The sequence below is a fragment of the Tupaia chinensis genome, unplaced genomic scaffold, assembly GCF_000334495.1.
Source record: "Tupaia chinensis unplaced genomic scaffold, TupChi_1.0 Scaffold000591_1, whole genome shotgun sequence".
Classification (NCBI taxonomy): Eukaryota; Metazoa; Chordata; class Mammalia; order Scandentia; family Tupaiidae; genus Tupaia; species Tupaia belangeri.
In genome coordinates, this window is record NW_006160107.1 from 409,511 (window position 1) to 427,444 (window position 17,934).

A 17,934-nucleotide genomic window follows, 5' to 3' on the forward strand; every position below is an offset into this window, starting at 1 on the left:
AAAAAAAAAAAAAAAAAAAAAAAAAAAAAAAAAAAAAACCTCTCTAAATAAATAAATAAATAAATAAATTTTACCAACTAGAGGAATGCAGAAGGAAGTGACCTGCAGTCTGGCTCCTGGCTAGACCAGGGTGCAAGAGGGTGAAGTCTGGTCAGAGGGTCTTCAGTCAATTTTTTACCTTTAAAATATTTTTTCTCTTTTTTGGTTGTTTTTGTCTAGTTTTATTATTTCCTTTTCTTACTGATTTTCTTTTTTTTTTTAACCTTACTTTCCTACTCTGCTCTTCAGTCTCCATACACTGAGTGTTTTGACAGGCCAAGATGCATGGTAGCCAAGCATTTGATTACTTTTAGGGTCATTGAAATCTTCAATGCTTATTGAACCTTCTCTTTTAATGAAGAAACTTCTTTTTATAAATCTGAACTCATAATCTCTTTCTATGGATACCTCATTGCAAAACACAGAGGAGAGATTTTGTCACAGAATGTAACAGAATGGCAAAAGCAGAAGAAATATGAAAAACCAAAACTTTATCTCTCCTCTAAGTGAAAAGAATATTCCTTCATCATCCACAGACAGTACAGTGGAACTTACGGAAATGTCTCATAGAGAATTCAGAATGTTCATAGCGACAAAACTAAAGGAGATTCAAGACCTGAGAGACAATGAACTCCAGAAGATGCAAAGGAAAAGACACAATGAGTTCCAAGAGGTGAGGAAGTTCTTGCATGATCTGAAAGAGGAAATACACATAATAAAAGATTCAAATGGAGCATTAGAGATGAAGGTTGCAATTCAGGAAATAAAAACTATTAAAAAGTATTAAAAGATTAGTCCATGCAGAAGATCAAATCTTGGATGTTGAAGGCAAAAACCTCTGACCTAGAAAAACAACCAAAAAACTGAGAAAATAACCAGAAAAAAATGAGAGTACTATACAAGAAATTCTAGATACCATTAAGCACCAAAACATCTGGATAATCAGTATCCCAGAAGGTGAAGAACTAATAAGAGCATTAATAATCTATTCCAGGAAGTCCTGGGAGAAAACTTTCCAAATATAAAGAAACATTCAAGTATTCAGACCCAAGAAATAAGAGGAAACTCATGAACGAATCAACCAAAGAAGATCTTCTCCAAGTCACATCATAGCCAGATTGTCAAGTCTATCAGGGCAAGATACTAAAATTGGCAGAGAGAAATGTCAGGTTACTTATAAAGTTTATCCCATCAGGCTAATATCAGACCTCTTATCAGAAACAATGTGAGCAAGGAAAGAATGGGGAAATATAGTAAAAGTATTAAGTGAAAAACAGTTTCAACCAAGAATACTATACCCAGCAAGGTTATCCTTCATATGGGAAAAAAAGATAAAAAACATTCTCAGATAAACAAAACCTGAAAGAATTTACCAATACACCTCAGACCAGCTCTTCAAGAAGTTCTGAAAGGAGTGCTTTACCAGGAAAGCTAAAGACACACATACAGAAATAAGAGAACAAAAAGCAACCAAGAAAGTGACCAACTTAATGCTAGGGACAAGAAATATTGATAATAATGTGGAATGTTAACTTCCAGGATTTAAATAGAAAGATCAGACAACCGTAACACTACAAATTCGACAGAAGAAAGATTAATTACATAAAACTGAACTGATGAAATAGAATTTTATGACTTTTGAGTAAAGCATTTCTTTACTATGCCTTGTTTTCCTAATTTAAAGATTTCACTTTCTTTTTAGCTGTTGGTAGGTTTAGCAATCTGTTAAAATGTTTTATCTTCTTGATTGTTTCTTTAAATGGAAACATAAACTTTTCTTCCTTCCTGACCCCTCTGGAATTAGAAAATGTTTGAGAGTATTCTTATTTAGTGGCAGAATGGTTATTTGCATAAGTTCAACGATACCTGTTCCCTTGAATCAGAAATTGGAAATACTTGTTATATATTGAACAGGGCTTTGACTGGAATGCTATATCTGATGATTAAACTGGAAAACTATGAAACTAAGGTGGATCTCAAGTAAGCCAATAGAAGCTCTTGGAAAGATGGCCTGGCACCATAAACAGTTCTGCCTGGCATAGAGGATTAGTGACGGGGCCATGCAAACAACACAAGCTGGTAAAGAGGCTATCTCCCATGGCCTGGGCTGGGAAGAAACGGCAAGATAAAGCCAGCGGTTTACTAACTCTCCTTGTGTCATTTTACTGGCCTATAGTTAATTTCTCTGCTGTGAGTTTTACTGTTATTACGGTACACTGCAAGAGTAAGATATCACCCCCAACCATTACAATAAAGCCAATTAGTGATCTTGTAGGAATGTGGTTCCCTAAGAAGAGGGTGGGAAGTTTGAGACTCCCCCACTTGTCTGTCTAAGCCAAAATCAACATATGTTAGGTCAAAATAGTATAAGCCAAAGTAGCATCCGTAGCATATGAAAACTAAGTTAGTTTAAGGCTAGTTTTACGTACATACCCCTTGTTAAAGCTACAGGCCAAAGTTAGCTCATGCTAGGCAAGTCAGCACATTCACCCAGAGATAAAACAAAGGAACTCACTAATTGACAAACTCAGCAAATAAAACAAAAACCCATTTTTTTTTTAAAGAAAGGACTGGCGACTGACAGGATGAACAAACCTGAGGGTTCCCATAAAAGATTAACTACCTTAGCTGGGAGTTCTTATCTAAAGCAACAGGTAGCTTTCAACTACAAAGAGTTTCTCATCTATGTGCTGTTGACTATGAAAAACTGCTAATAAAACATCCTGTGTTGTCTCCTGAGCTATAAGATCATCTTCCTTTCTCATATAAGATCATAGACTCCCCTCTATTGTTGTAATGTATAGATAGTGCATATATTAGCTGTGTCTTTACTTAGCAAGACAAGATTTCTATCTAGGTCTTTGCAACCAGCAATGTTATCACCCTGGCCTGGGACTGAAGCTATCAAACATCCTGCAAGCCTCCTCTTCAAAAGACCCTTCCCAGTAATCAAGATCTAAGAAGAAGATACAACAAACGGACTTCCTCATCCTAAAAACTGTGATTGATTTTACCTAATCTGATAAGACAAACAGCATGTTTTATAATTATTGCTTTCATGCTTTGTATACCCTGTTCCTTAGAGTAAATCTTTTACTGCCCCTCACCTATTTACTTGCATGTATCACACTTTAAATAAAAAGGCACAATGATTCCTAGCAGTTGTCACTCCTCAGAGAGTGATCTCTGAGGGGTGTCCGGCAAAGGACGTGCATGAAAAGGCATCGAGGCCTCTGTCTTCTGTTCACCTTCACCACCTCCGTCAAGATAACCCACCCACGCCAAGGCTGGTCCCTGGCAGATTAGAGAAGGTATTTGAAAAATTTCATACCATAAAATAACCTGGACTTTTCCAGGCCAGCATGGTAGTCAGTAAAGATGGCAAAAGAGCAGCCACAACCAGAGGATTATTTTGAGGAAGACCTTGAAGGAAGAAAAAGAGACTGATCTTTGCTAGCAGATGGTATAGCACAGAACACTTTATAGGCAAAGCTGAATTGAGAAGGTTTATGTGTGAGTTGTGTGCTAGGTGTTGGCTTTTCAACAGTTTGGGTAGTTGACATGTAAATATTTTCTCAAAAATATTTAAAATTATATTGTCTCTGTTATAGAGTCATAAACAAATTATAACAAATATTTTTAACATTATCTTTAAAATTCAGTTTTTTGACATTTTGAAAGTTGTTTACTAACTGTTTAAGAACTATGGAGTTTGAGCAAAAATTTTTTTCACATGTAAAGCAAATGTTTTTGGGAAAATGTAAAAATAAATAAATAAATGATCAGGAAAGGAAGAAAGAAAACTCACTTCTTACAGAAATCAAAAGAAAGAAAATATTTTCATTGTAAGCACAGATATCTACTAATTTATTTAACTCTAATACAAATTTATGCATAAACCAGCTACTTAATAAATGAAAATGTTTAAAATAGGGAGCCCGCCAGGGAATGGATTAAATTCTGTCTCAGAAGCCAAAACAATTCACTAAATACTCTGCAGCTGATTACACTTTGTAACACTTAAAGGATGATGTTCATGGTCCAGCCAGTAAAACTGGGCTGCAATGTGGATAATAAACTAGATGGTTTCATATTAAACAGGCAACCAGATTAAAAACCCTTTGAGAACACTAACCTCCTTGCTAGGTCCAGATTAAAAGGGGATTGTTAACCATACTTCCTGACCAAATTATACAATTGGGATATATTGACAGGAAAGATGTAAGACTCCACCACTGGATAAATCCTTACCATGTAACAGATAAGAGATGCATGAGGTTGGCAAGTGGAGTAGTGGTTAAAGGCACTGAATTACCGCATGGCCGACTGTGGTTCAAGTCCTGGACATGGTGGCTTTCTCTCTCTCTCTCTCTCTCTCTCTCTCTCTCTCTCTCTCTCTCTCTCTCTCTCTCTCTCTCTCTCTCTCTCTCTCTCTCTCTCTCTCTCTCTCTCCCTCTGGTCAAATTGAAATAAACAAATGAATAAGTAAATAAAGTTAAATAAATTATTTTAAAAAGAGATGCATAATTTAGTGCATATTACATTAAATGGTCCTTTCAGGGGTTTGCAGAACTGATATTCCTTCTTAACACTTAATCTGCATGTGCTTAGACCCACTGTTCTCAACAGGGGCATGCTTAGAGACACCTGGAGGACTTGTTAAAATGAGATTGTTGCCTCTCCATCCCCACCTGTGTGTCTCCAATTTTCATTCTGTTGCTCTGGATAATTTGTATTTCTAAAAGCTTCTAAGTGACATTTCTTGAGGACTATTGTCCTGGAGAAAGCCTGGGCACTGGGAAGAATCCAGCCCCATTTTGCTCCAAGTGAGGCTTAAGCTTTTTAAAAAGATTTCCCTAAAATAAATTCTATTTTTCAAAAGCCCTCTATATTCCTTTGTGAGTGAGCTGCCAGTCTCTGTTGCAAAGAAGTCCTTTTGGTTTTGATTATCTTAAAAGCTGAAGGAAGAACAGATCTATTTTCAGTTACTCAGAAAAATACTTTTCACACCTGTCTTTAGTGAGCATTAAGAGACCTAATTTATTTTCAACTGTGTTTGTGTATTTCACAGAGCACATTTGTTTCACCACACAATGTGTATTCACATATAGGAGACCACTAACAAAGGTACCTCTTATAAGAATTCTAAATGATATTCCTGCTTTATTTAATTTTTTTCTGCATTATTTTAAAGATATTGTTGCCTCACTCCTATAAACTACAACATACATTTTTTAAAACCATGGATATTTCTTACATAACTGGAATGCCAGCATCATAATCAACAAAGTTCACAAACTTCTTGGTATCACTAGTAGCAATCCATGCACAAGTTTCCCTGACTGCCTCAACCCCACTGCCCTTCCTCTGTTGGTCTGTAGTAATCAGGAACCTTATTCTAATGCTCTGCATTTGGTTATTATGTCTATTGTGGGTTTTTTTTTTCATATTTAACAGATCTTTCTTCTCTTTCATTGTTTTCTTTTTCTTCTCCTTTTTCTTACTGAAATTTAATACAATACACAACAATGTATTGAAAAATCAAGGCCACTTGTCTTGCAGAACATTTTACTGTCTACTTCCTAGTAGGATTTTTAACCTTGTTCATTATGTATTTATTTCCTATAAACTAGACATTAGATGTAAAATCAATTAAGTTTAGGCTGAATTTTTTGGCCAAAATATCTGCTAGGAGCTACTGTACCACAGCAGGATACCTGAGTCTGATCGTTCTGCTCATGCTGAGTTTTCTTAACTAGTTTGGTAGGGCCATTCTGATCTCTCCTTTGTGAAATTTCCCATCAACTCTTTTTTTTTTTTTTATTTTAAAGGTTCTTGCCATAGGGCACTTGAGAGACAGAGAGAGATAAAGAGAGAGGAAGTGAGAAATCATCCCCAAAGATGGATGGTCGCATACAATCCCTTCTCCTTCATTCTCCTCCTGGGATCTTGGGCACACACATACATGTGCCCAGTGTGATTTTCAAGCCACCAGTCTGCCATGTGAGAGCTGGTGCCTTAACCACCACACCACCTGCTGGTCTCTCCTTATCAAATCTTTGTCTCATGGTTTCAGGCCCTGATGACCATTTAGGCAGGGAAGCTGCATCCCCAGACAGATACCAAGAAGCTGAAGCCTGAGTTTCTTTCATTGCTACTGCCACCTGGTCCTGTCTCTCTCTGCATCAGCATAGTGCAGTGTGGTGTGTGGATGTCCATCAGCACCAGGCAGCAAGAATGCTCTGAAGGCTGGAGTGATGCCATTTAGAAGGTGACTTTCCAGCTCATTCTGAACTTCCTGTGGGCTGTTGACAGAAAAAATAACCAACTGTAGAATTAATAATTAATACGGTTTATTTCCAAGCCAAATATGAGTATCCTAGGCCCGGAGAAGAGGCATACATGCCTTTCTCAGGGTGATCATGTACAGAGGTTCCTTTTATTTGTTTTTGAGATTGACAGACAACATTTAGTGAAAAGATTTTCCATTTGTCTGACCCAAAAAAGCAGGATATGTAGAAGGGGGGCTTGTAGGTTATAGGTGGGTTCCACTATTCTTAGGTTGGTGATTGGAAGGGAAGATCTGTGCCTTAGGAAGAGATTAGTTAAAGAAAGGCTTTATCTACATCTCAAGGAAAGGGAAGTTCTGTGTCTTGGGAAGAGATAAGCAAACGAATATACTGGAATATACTGTAATCGATTGAAATATACATATCAAAGATACTATGCCAGGAAAGGAGGTAGGAAGAATTCTGTTAGTTGAAAATAAATGATCTGTTAATGTTTGTGGCATGACTTCCCCAGTCTCTTTTGAAAAGATTTTGGAAAAATAGGAAAAATAGTCAGACTTCTGTCCACAGGGCATTGCTTTAAATGTCCAAGGAGGCAGACATTAAACATTAAATATTTAAGCACAGAACATGATAGAACAATGTGTGTGTTTGGAGGGGTGATTGTCTGCAGGGTTAGCTGTTCACTTCCTTCTCCACTTCCTTTCTTTCTGTGAAGAGAATCCTTCAGTCACATTCTATGTTCAGGGACAGTACTGCATGTTTTCCAGGTATTCTCAGGGAACTCTGCATTTTCCTTTTCAATGCATCATGAACTTTTCCTTCCTATTTCTTTCATTTACTTAACAAAAAAGGGCTAATGTTTCTGTTATTATTCTTTAATTTCAAGAAATTCTAGACTGTGATAATTCTTAGTGGCAATTCTTTTTACTAAAAAAATAAAAAGTACAGCTTCTCGAGAGATTGCTCTGACTATAACTGACCTGCAAAGATAACTTCTACAGATCATCAAAGAGCTCAATAAGCACCTGTTTGCTAATAGCACTTTGTATGTGTGGATTTCTGCACCTATTTCTAGAATAAGACTTGGTGTATAGGAGCATGGTATAGGACCAGAGCAGGTTCTGAGTGGTAGAAGCACATCTTGGCCATGATCTTGGACCCTTGGTCCTTCCTCCTTTCTCCTCACACAGAAATTTTCAGCAAGTGAACTGGCCCCCAAAATAGTTTCTTCCGGATGAGTGAGTGATGCCTGGAATGGATAGAAGTAATACATAGGAGGCTTGTCACAAAAAGAAGGATACTATCTTATATGGCAGATAGTTGAACTATAAACAAAGAGAATGAAGAGGAAAGCTTCATCCTTTTATATGCGATCGAGGGTATCATCTCCTTGATTCCTTTTCTTCTCTATGCCCCCCACCATGGTGAAGAACCTTAACATTCTAACTCACTAGATGTGGTCTAAGTCTAGGATGATGGTGGGAATGAAGCAGTGGGGTTGGGTAGATTGGTTGGAACTTCCTTGGGATCTCAAGCCCCTCCTCCTAAACCTCATGCCTGAACCAACCACTTGAACTGGACTCTGTCTCTGTTGGTCTTTGTGTTTTAGAAGAATCTGTCTGGGTCCAATGAACACTAAACGTCTACTTTCCTCTTTACCCGTGGCCTAGGAACTCCCTCCTCCCTCCACTGAGTTCTTAGTTTCGTGATTGTTTTTGGATGGGAGGTTTTGCTCATCCCCTCAGATATAGTAGCCACCCCTTAATTTAGACCTAAGGGGCCACTTTGCCTTTGTGGAGACTGGCAAGCAGGAGCCCAGTGCTGTAACGAGGGAGGTGGGAGCCCAGGTCCTGATCGCTTCACTTCTGAATTCTACAAAACTTTTAAGGAATATCTAACCCTTTTTCTTCTCAAACTATTTCTAAAGATGCAAAGGAATGAACCATCCCAAATTCATTCTATGAAGCCTCTATCACCCTCATGCCAAAACAAGGACATAGATGAGGACATAACAAAAAAGGAAAAATACAGTACAATATCCCTAAATTTCTAAATGCTAAATTTCTCAACAAGACATAACAATTGTTGGGAACCAGCAGTTGGCATAATGGCTATGTCGCTGGACTCCCACATAGTCGACTGCGGTTCGCGTCCTGGACCCGGTGGCTTAAACTCACGCGGGGTGTGTGTGCGTGCATGCCCAAGATCCCAAGAGGAGAATGGAGGAGAAGGGATTGCAGCGTGACCTTCCCCCCCGGGGGGAGATTTCTCACTCTCTGTCTCTATGTCTCTCTCTGTCTGTCTGGTGAGTGCACGCACCCTATAGTGAAAATCTCTCCCCCCAAAATAAATAAATAAATAAATAAATAAATAAATACTATAACAATTGTTTCCAACAACACATTAAAAAAGATTATACAACAGGGCCAGTAGGTGGCAAAGTGGTTAAGGGGCTGGACTCCCATTTGATGAATCGTTTGAGTCTCAGACCCAGAGACTTGAAACGCACACCAGGCATGTATATGTGCATGCTCAAAATCCCAGGAGGAGAATGGAGAGACAGGAGTGTGGCATGGCCATACTCTCTGGGTGCTAATTTCTCTGTCTCTCTCCAGTGAGTGCACGTGTCTTATAACAAAAATCTCTCTCTAAAAAAAAAAAAAAGAAAGAAATTATACAGCACAACCAGTAGGCTTTATTCCACGAATGCAAGGGAGGTTTAACATATGCCAAAACAGTAAATGTAATGCATCATATTAATTGAAGGAAAGATAAAAGCCATTGGTGCAGAAAAAGCTGCAGAGAAAAAGCTGCAGATCAGCCCTTGATGCAGATAAACAGCATCACTTCATGATTAAGACTCTCAGCAAAATGGGCATAGAAGGAGCATTTCTCAACACAATAATAGTCATGAATGAAAAACCTACAGCTAAGATAACGCTTTTAAAAGCTGTAAGACAAGGCTGCCCACTTTCTTCATTTTTTTAAATAAATATTTTATATATGTGCAGTTCATGGTGCCCTGAAACAATTACAAGAGTAACATCAAAGACTTTTAATCACATATTACCATAACATATAATAATAATGAAAAAGTGTGAAAAATTTCCTCCCAGAATAGCTTCTTTTTTCTTTTTAGTTTTTTATTATTTTTATATTACATTTAATCAAATGTATCTTTACAGTGTGTAACATTACCTTTTCCAGCAGGATTACTGTACATATCAGTCAAGGCAAGGACATTACTATACACTTCAGCAGCAGCAAATAGCTTTTCATTTCTTTTAGATTTTTAATTCTTATTCTTATTTTTTAAACATTTAATCGCAGATGACATGATGGTATACTTAGAAGACCCAAAGGTCTCCATGAAAAAACTTCTTGAAATAATAAGTGAATACGGTAAAGTGGCAGGATACAAAATCAATATCCAAAAATCTATAGTTTTTCTATATATGAATAACAAGTTCAACGAAGTAGAGCTGAAGAAAGGAATCTGTTTCACCATAGCCACAAGATGTATAAGATACCTAGGGATAAACCTAACTAAGAAAGTCAAAGACCTTTATAAAGAAAACTATGAACATCTTCAAAAAGATATTGAAAGTGACATTAAAAAAGTGGAAGGACATCCTATGCTCCTGGATTGGAAGAATTAACATAATCAAAATGGCAATTCCACCCAAATTCATCTACATGTTTAATGAAATTCCAATCAAAATACCAGAAATATTCTTCACAGATCTAGAAAATACAATCACAGAATTTGTCTGGAATCATAAAAGACCTTGTATTGCAAAAGCAATCTTGCGCAAGAAGAATGAAGTACGAGGCATATCTCTCCCTGATCCCAAGATATACTATAAAGCCATGGTCATCAAAACAGCATGGTCTAGGCATTAAAACAGACATGTGGATCAATGGAATAGAATAGAGACACCAGAAATAACCCCCAAAGCTTACAGTCAACTGAATTTTGACAAAGGTTATCAGTCAATCCATCGGGAAAAGGAAAACCTCTTTAGTAAATGGTGCTGGAAAAACTGGGTATCCACCTGCAGAAAGATGAAACTGAACCCCCATCTTTCACCATTAACAACAATCAACTCAAAATGGATCAAAGATCTGAACCTAAGACCTCAAACAATAAAACTACTGGTGGAAAATGCTGGGGAAACTCTGGGAGACATTGGAGTAGGCAAAGACTTCTTAAATAAGACTCCCAAAGCACAGGCAATAATCCCTAAAATAGACAAGTGGGACTATATTAGACTAAGTAGTTTCTGCACAGCAAAGGACACAGTAACAAGTGTGAATTGACAACCCTCAGAATGGGAAAATATTTTTGTTAAATATGCCTCAGACAAGAGACTGATAACCAGAATACACAGGGAACTCAAGTGCCTCATGTGAAAAAAAAAATGATTAACCCAAAATTCTCTCTAAGGAAGGCATATGAATAGCCAACAAGCATATGAGGAAATGCTGAACATCCCTCATCACAAGGGAGATGCAGATAAAAACCACAATGAGATACCACCTAACCCCTGTCAGAATGGCAAAGATTAAGAATATAAGAAGTGAAAAGTGTTGATGGGGATGGAGTGAAAAAGGAACCCTCCTACACTGTTTGTGGGAATGTAAACTAGTTCAACCACTGTGGAGAACAATATGGAGGTTCCTCAAAGATCTACAAATAGAACTACCATTTGATCCAGCAATCCCACTTCTGGGTATTTACCCAAAAGACAGGAGAATGCTCAGTCAGAAAAGTGCTTGCACATCCATGTTTATTGCAGCATTATTCACAATTGCCAAGACATGGAACCAACCTAAATGTCCACAAACTGATGAATGGATTGAAAAAGTGTGGTATATATACTCTATGGAATACTACTCAGCCATAAAAAATAGCAAGACCCTGGCTTTTGATAGAAAGTTGTCAGATATGGAGGATCTATTGCCGAGTGAATTAAGCCAGGCTATGAAAGTTATTGTATGTATCCACTTAATATATACCTACTATCCGCACTCTATGGTAGAGAGCAAAAAATTGGAGGACATAAAAGCAGCGAAGGTACTTAATGAGAATAGGACAGTGTGGAATGGGGTAAGTGAAGAGAAGAGGATAGAGAAAGATAGCAAGTGAAAAATAGAGAGGCAGGACGTTAGTGAGAAACAGATAGGGCTTATTAACTGTTGATGATGACATGTATAGTATTCTCAACTGGATTGGTCTGAGAAGTATTTCATGATGGGTAAAGTCTTTTTACAAGCAAAATGAGAAATAGTGATTGACTGGTTAAAAAAATAATTGGAATAATAATAATAATGAACAGGAAAAACAATGGAAAGATATTTAATGATGAAGTGGGGATTTTAATGTCTCAGTATTGACTGACATGCATAACATTCCCTTTTGAAAAAGCAATGTAATACACTGTAAAGTTATATGCAATCCAGTAATATAAAGAGGATTATGATGATAATAAAAATAAATAAATAAATAAAAAGAAGTAAACAAAAAAAGACCAAAAATCTTCTTTTTTGTGTGTGCTTTTTTTACATTTTATTTCAAGTTCTTTATACATTCAATCACATTATTTAGCTTGAAAAGTGAATATTCGAACATGTGTGCATTTTTTTCCCAGGCCAGTTGATAATATTATAAAGTTATCTTCAACAGGTGATACCCCATTTCTTTGTCCCATTAATGCTATGCCTCTCCATTTCTCTCCTTAATGTCCTTCTTGTTTCTATATTCTTTAGTCATTCAGTTTTGGTCATAGAGTGCGGACACTCAGAATATATTAAGTGGAGACATATGGTGTCTCTCCTTTGTAGCCTGGACTGCTTCACTCAGCAGTAAGTCTTCCATATTCAACCAATTTCTTTTTTTTTCACATTATTTATTATTTGTTTTTTGTATATACTTTCAATCATATTGTTTGGCTTACAATGAGACCATTTCGATATGTGGACACTTTCTGTCAAATGCCAGGGACTTGCTGTTTTCTATGGCTGAGTAGTATTTCATAGAGTATATGTTCGTGGGCATTTGGGTTGGTGCCATGTCTTAGCAATTCTGAATAATGCCACAATAAATATCGATGTGCAACCACTTTTCTGATAAAGAATTCTTCTGCCCTTTGGGTAGGTACCAAGGAGTAGTATTCTTGGATCATATGGTAGTTCTATTTGTAGATTTTTGAGGAATCTCCGAATTGTTCTTTACAGTGCCTGGACCAATAAACATTCCCACCAGCAGGGTAAGAGAGTTCCCTTCCACTACACTCCAGCCAGCACTTACCATTTTTTGTTTTTATAATCTTAGTCATTCTGACCGGGGTTATGTGGTATCTCATTTGTTTGATCTGCATTTCCCTTATAATGAGGAATGTTTAGCATTTTTTCACATGCCTTTTGGCTATTTGTATGTCATTTTTAGAGAGTGTTTTTTTCAACTCATTCTCCCATCTCTTAATAGGGTTGATCATCTTTTCATTGGAACAACTGCTTGAGTATTCTGGTTATCAGTCACTTACCTGACAGGGAGTTTTCAAAAATATTTTTCCATTCTGAGGGCTGTTGATTCACACTAATTACTGGGTCTTTTGCCATGCAGAACTTTTTAGTCTGATGTAGTCCCACTTGTTTATTTTAGGGATTATTGACTGCTTTGGGAGTCTTATTTAAGAAGTCTTTTCCTACTCCAATGTCTCTCAGAATTTCCCCAGTGTTTTCCAGCACTTTTTTTTTTATAGATAAGGTCTTACATTTAGATCTTTGATCCACCTTGACTTGATGGAGAAAAGCTGAAAGCTTTTCCACTAAAAATGGGTATAAGACAAGGATGCCCACTTTCTCCACTCCTTATCAATATAGTACTGGAAGTCTCCAACACAATCAGAAGAGGAAAAAATAAAAGGCATTCAAATAGGAAAAGAAGGAGTGAAAGTCTCTTTACAGATGACATAATTGTATACATAAAAGACCCAGTGGTTTCCATGAAAAAATTTCTGGAAGTAATACATGAATACAGTAAAGTTGCATGATACAAAATTAACATATGGAAATCTATAGCATTTGTATATAATAATAAAAACAGGCAGACTGAGATATAACTGAAAAAAAGTTATTCCATTTACCATAGCCACAAAAAGTGTAAGATACTTAGGGATAAATCTAAACAAAGAAGTTAAAAACTTCCACAAGGAAAACTATAAGAAGCTAAAAAAAGAAATTGAAAATGACACAAAAAAAGTGGAAGGATAGCCCATGTTCCTGGATTGGAAGAATTAATATAATCCATGTTCCTGGATTGGAAGAATGAATATAATCAAAATGGCAATTCTACCCAAATTAATCTACATATTTAACACAATCCCAATCAAAGTACCAGACACATTCTTCACAGATCTAGAAAAGACAATCATAACATTTGTCTAGAATCAAGAAGGACCCTGTATTGCCAAAGCAGTTCTACACAAGAAGATTGGAGTGGGCGGTATCTCAATCCCTGACCCAAAAATATACTACAAAGCTGTGGTAATCAAAACAGCATGGTACTGGCACAGAAACAGACATGTGGACCAATGGAACAGAATAGAGTCCCCTGAAATAAATTTCTAAACAGTCAATTTATTTTTGACAAAGGAAAATCTCTTCATCAAATGGTACTGGAAAAACTGGATTTCCACTTGCACAAAGATGAATCTGAACCCTACCTCTCACCTTTGACAAAAATCAAGTCAAGATGTATAATCTTTTTTATAAGTGGTTCAATATGATTGAATACCTTTCCTAGAGTTGGTAAATTCTTTTAGATTTGCTTCATCTGAGGTTTTTTTTAATCTTTTATTCCATACAAAAGATAATCTTGCTGGGTATAATGTTCTTGGTTGAAATTGCTTTTCGTTTAACAGTTTAACCATATCTCTCCATTTTTTCCTTGTCTGCATTGTTTCTGACCAGAGGTTCAATGTTAGCTTGATGGGATGACCTATGTAAGTAACTTAACATTTTTCTCTTGCCATGTTAATATCTTGTCTTCGTTTGTGATTTTGGCCAATCTGGCTATGATGTGCCTTGGAAATGATCTTCTTGGATGGATTCTATTTGGGGTCCTATGCATTTCTTGGTCTGGATATTTGAATGCCTTTCTAGGTTTAGAGAGTTTTCTTCCAAGATTTCATGGAACCATGAAATCAATGTCCTTATTATTTTCTTCCTCTTCTGGGATGTCAGTTATCTGGATGTTTGGCCCCTTGATGGTATACAGTATTTCTCATACGTTAGTCTCGCTTTCCTTGATTGTTTTCTCATTCTTTTTTATTTTTTTTCTAGGTCAGAGGTTTCATCTTCTACATTTGAGATTTGATCTTCTATATGACCTAATCTAGTTTTAATACTTTTAAGGAAGGTTTTAATTTCCTGTATCACATTCTTCATCTGTAGTAGTTCCATTTGATTCCTTTTTTATGGTGTCTATTTCTTTTAGATTGTAATAGGACTTCCCCATCTCCTGGAACTCCTTGTCTCTTTTCCCTTGCATCTCATTTAGTTTTGTCACTATAAATATTATTAATTTCTTACCTAACATTTCCATGAGTTCCATTGTGTTGTCTTTGGGTGATGAGGAATTGATGTTTTCCCTTGTGAGACAGACATTTTGCTTGTTGCTCATATTTCTTGTGCCTCTGTGATGGTTTTTAGTCATCTAGTGATCTATACGTCCTTCCTAAATTATTCAAGGTATCTCTGAGAATTCAAAGGCATGCAGGAGTAGGCAATTGGTGACCTCTCTTCTGCTCACCAACACCTTGTATGGTTGTCACTGGTCTTGGGTGACCCAAAGTCCTCCATTTTTCTAGAGAACAGGTGCACCTGAAACTGAGCCTCTGAGCTTCAATTCAGGAACAAAGAAGAGATCCCACCGGGCATGTGCACTACAGAAAACACCAAAGTTCTGAGAGTTCAAAGGTTAGTGGGGAGGCAGTGAGGAGCCATGGGTCCCAGCTGTTAAGCCCTCAAGCCACAGGCATTCTGCCATCTGGCAAGGCCCTTTGTTGGAACAGGTGTCCAGATAGGGCAGGTGGGAGTCCAAGATGCATTTGTTTTCAGTATAGTACTAGAAGTCCTACTCAGTGCAATCAAATAAGAGAATAAAATAAAGGATATACAAATAGAAAAAAGAACACACACACACACACACATACAAAAAAAAAAAAAAAACTCCTAAAAGTGATTAATGAATAAGGTAGAGTAGCAGGATACAAAATCAACATACAAAAATCTATAATATTTCTATACACCAACAATGAACAGACTGAGAGGTAATTGAAGAAAGGAATCCTATTTATAATAGTCACAAAAAATATATAATTTACCTAGGAATAAAACAACCAAAGAAGTCAATACCTCTACAAGGAAAACTATAAAAAAAACTTAAATAAGAGGGACCAGCAATTAGCGTAATGGCTATGTTGCTGGACTCCCATGTAGTCGACCTCGGTTCGAGTCCCAGACCCGGTGGCTTAAAACTCATGCCGAGCGTGTGTGCATGCATGCCCAAGATCCCAAGAGGAGTACGGAGGAGAAGGGATTGCGGCATGGCCATCCCCCCCGGGGAGGTGATTTCTCACTTTCTGTCTCTGTCTCTGTCTGTCTGGTGATCGCACACGCCCTTAGCAAAAACTTCCCCCCCCAAAAAAAAAAAACTTAAATAAGAAATTGAAAATAAAATGTTAAAAGTGGAATGTTACCCATGTTCCTGGATTGGAAGAATTAATATAATCAAAATGTCAATTCTACCCAAGTTAATTTATCAATAATGCATCCCAATCAAATTACCAGATATTCTTCACAGAAATAGGAAAAAAAGTCATAAAATTTATCTGGAATCAAAAAGACCAAAGTAATACTCTGTAAAAAGAATAAAGTAGGAGATATCTCACTTCCTGGCCTCAAAATAGATTACAATGCACTTAGTTACTAAGCTGCTATCAAGGATTTAGCAGCTTCCCCCTCAGGTCTCCTCAGGGCCCCTTGCTTCCTAATGCTCTATCCCCACCTTTCTGCCTTCTCAGGCCACTGCCTTCTGCAGGCCATTTTGACCAAGTAAAAGGAATCATATTGTAGGTCTACCATCCAGAACCTCCACTCTATCAACTCCTTTACTGATGCAAGTAGGGGTGATGACCTGCTTCCTGCTGGCACTGAGGATTATATCCATACAAGACTTCAACAGAGAAATGGCAGGAGACCCTTACTGCTGTCCAAAGGATCATGATGATTATGATAAAAAGAAACTAGTGAAGGCGTTGAAGAAGAAATTTGCCTGCAATGGTACTGCAGTTGAGTATCCAGAATATGGAGAAATAATTCAGCTATAGGGTGACCAGTGCAAGAACATGTGCCAGTTCCTCATAGAGACTGGACTGGCTAAGGACAATCAGCTAACAGTTCATAGGTTTTAAGTGCTTGTGGGTCACCAAAGCTTAAGTGAGGATTTCATTGCAATGGATAGAATTTTCCTTATATCCCCTGTTACAAGTTTAAAAACCTCTTAGCTTGATCAATCCCTTCTGGAAGAAGGTCTGATGGGTTCTAAAGATGAAGCAATCCCATGAATGGTGCATTTCTTTAAACAAAATATACATGTATTAGTCACTTATATAAAAATACATAAACGGAAATGGAACATGTTCATGTGCAATTTTGGCATGGCCTCTTCTCCAATTAAGTACACTATGTAGGTTCAAGCTCATGATCTGGTGAAGTCCTTGCACACTTCTGGTGATTGACTCTAGATAATCTTACAGTAGTGCCTTCTCTAGTGAGGGATAGAAAGGAAACCTGGCTTTCAGAATGAACAGTGAGTTAGAATAGAGTGCCAGTGGGAAGTAAATATTAGGAAGAAAAGATTGGAGCCAAGAGTAAAAGATGTTAAAGATAAAGATACAGTGGTACCACTTCCTTTCAGCAAGTTGAAAAAAATTTTTTATAACGTCAGGAGACTGGAAATAAATCATTAAAATTGGTGGTAGTAATGGTGGAAACTCCAAAGAGAATAAGATTATCTGTAAATCATCAGAATTGTGTGTTTAAGGATGAGGATATCAGGTTACATGTATGCAGAATTCAGCTGAAGTCAAACTATAAAGGATTAGGAATTTATTGGACATCTCTTGTCTTAGGCTGGGCTGTTGAAACAAAGTGACGTAGACTAGATGGCTTATAAACAGAAATTCACTTCCCACAGTTCTGAAGTCTGGAAGTCTGAGATCAGGATGCCAGCATGGTCAGGTTCTGGCAAGGACCTCTTCCTGGCTGCAGATCACCAACTTCTCACTGTTTCCTCACAGAGTGGAACAAAAGCCAGCTGTCTCTCTGGCATCTTCTATTAAGGGAACTAATCTCATGAGGGCTGCATCTTCATGGCCTAATCACCTCCCAAAGGCCTCACCTCCAAATCCAGTGGAGAGCAGATTTCAAAACGATATTTTGGAAGGACACAAACATCTAGTCCATAATCTCTACTGAGCCTGTGTTGAATGGATGGCAAATGCTCACTCAAGTACTATTCTCTGAGTACAGAGAA

General features: G+C 37.3%; 1 pseudogene; it reads left to right on the top strand.

Moving 5' to 3' along the window:
* The window catches only part of LOC102486372 (eukaryotic translation initiation factor 1 pseudogene), a 117,157-nt pseudogene extending 100,347 nt beyond the window's left edge, over positions 1-16,810 (top strand).
* The last annotated feature ends 1,124 nt before the right edge of the window (positions 16,811-17,934 follow it).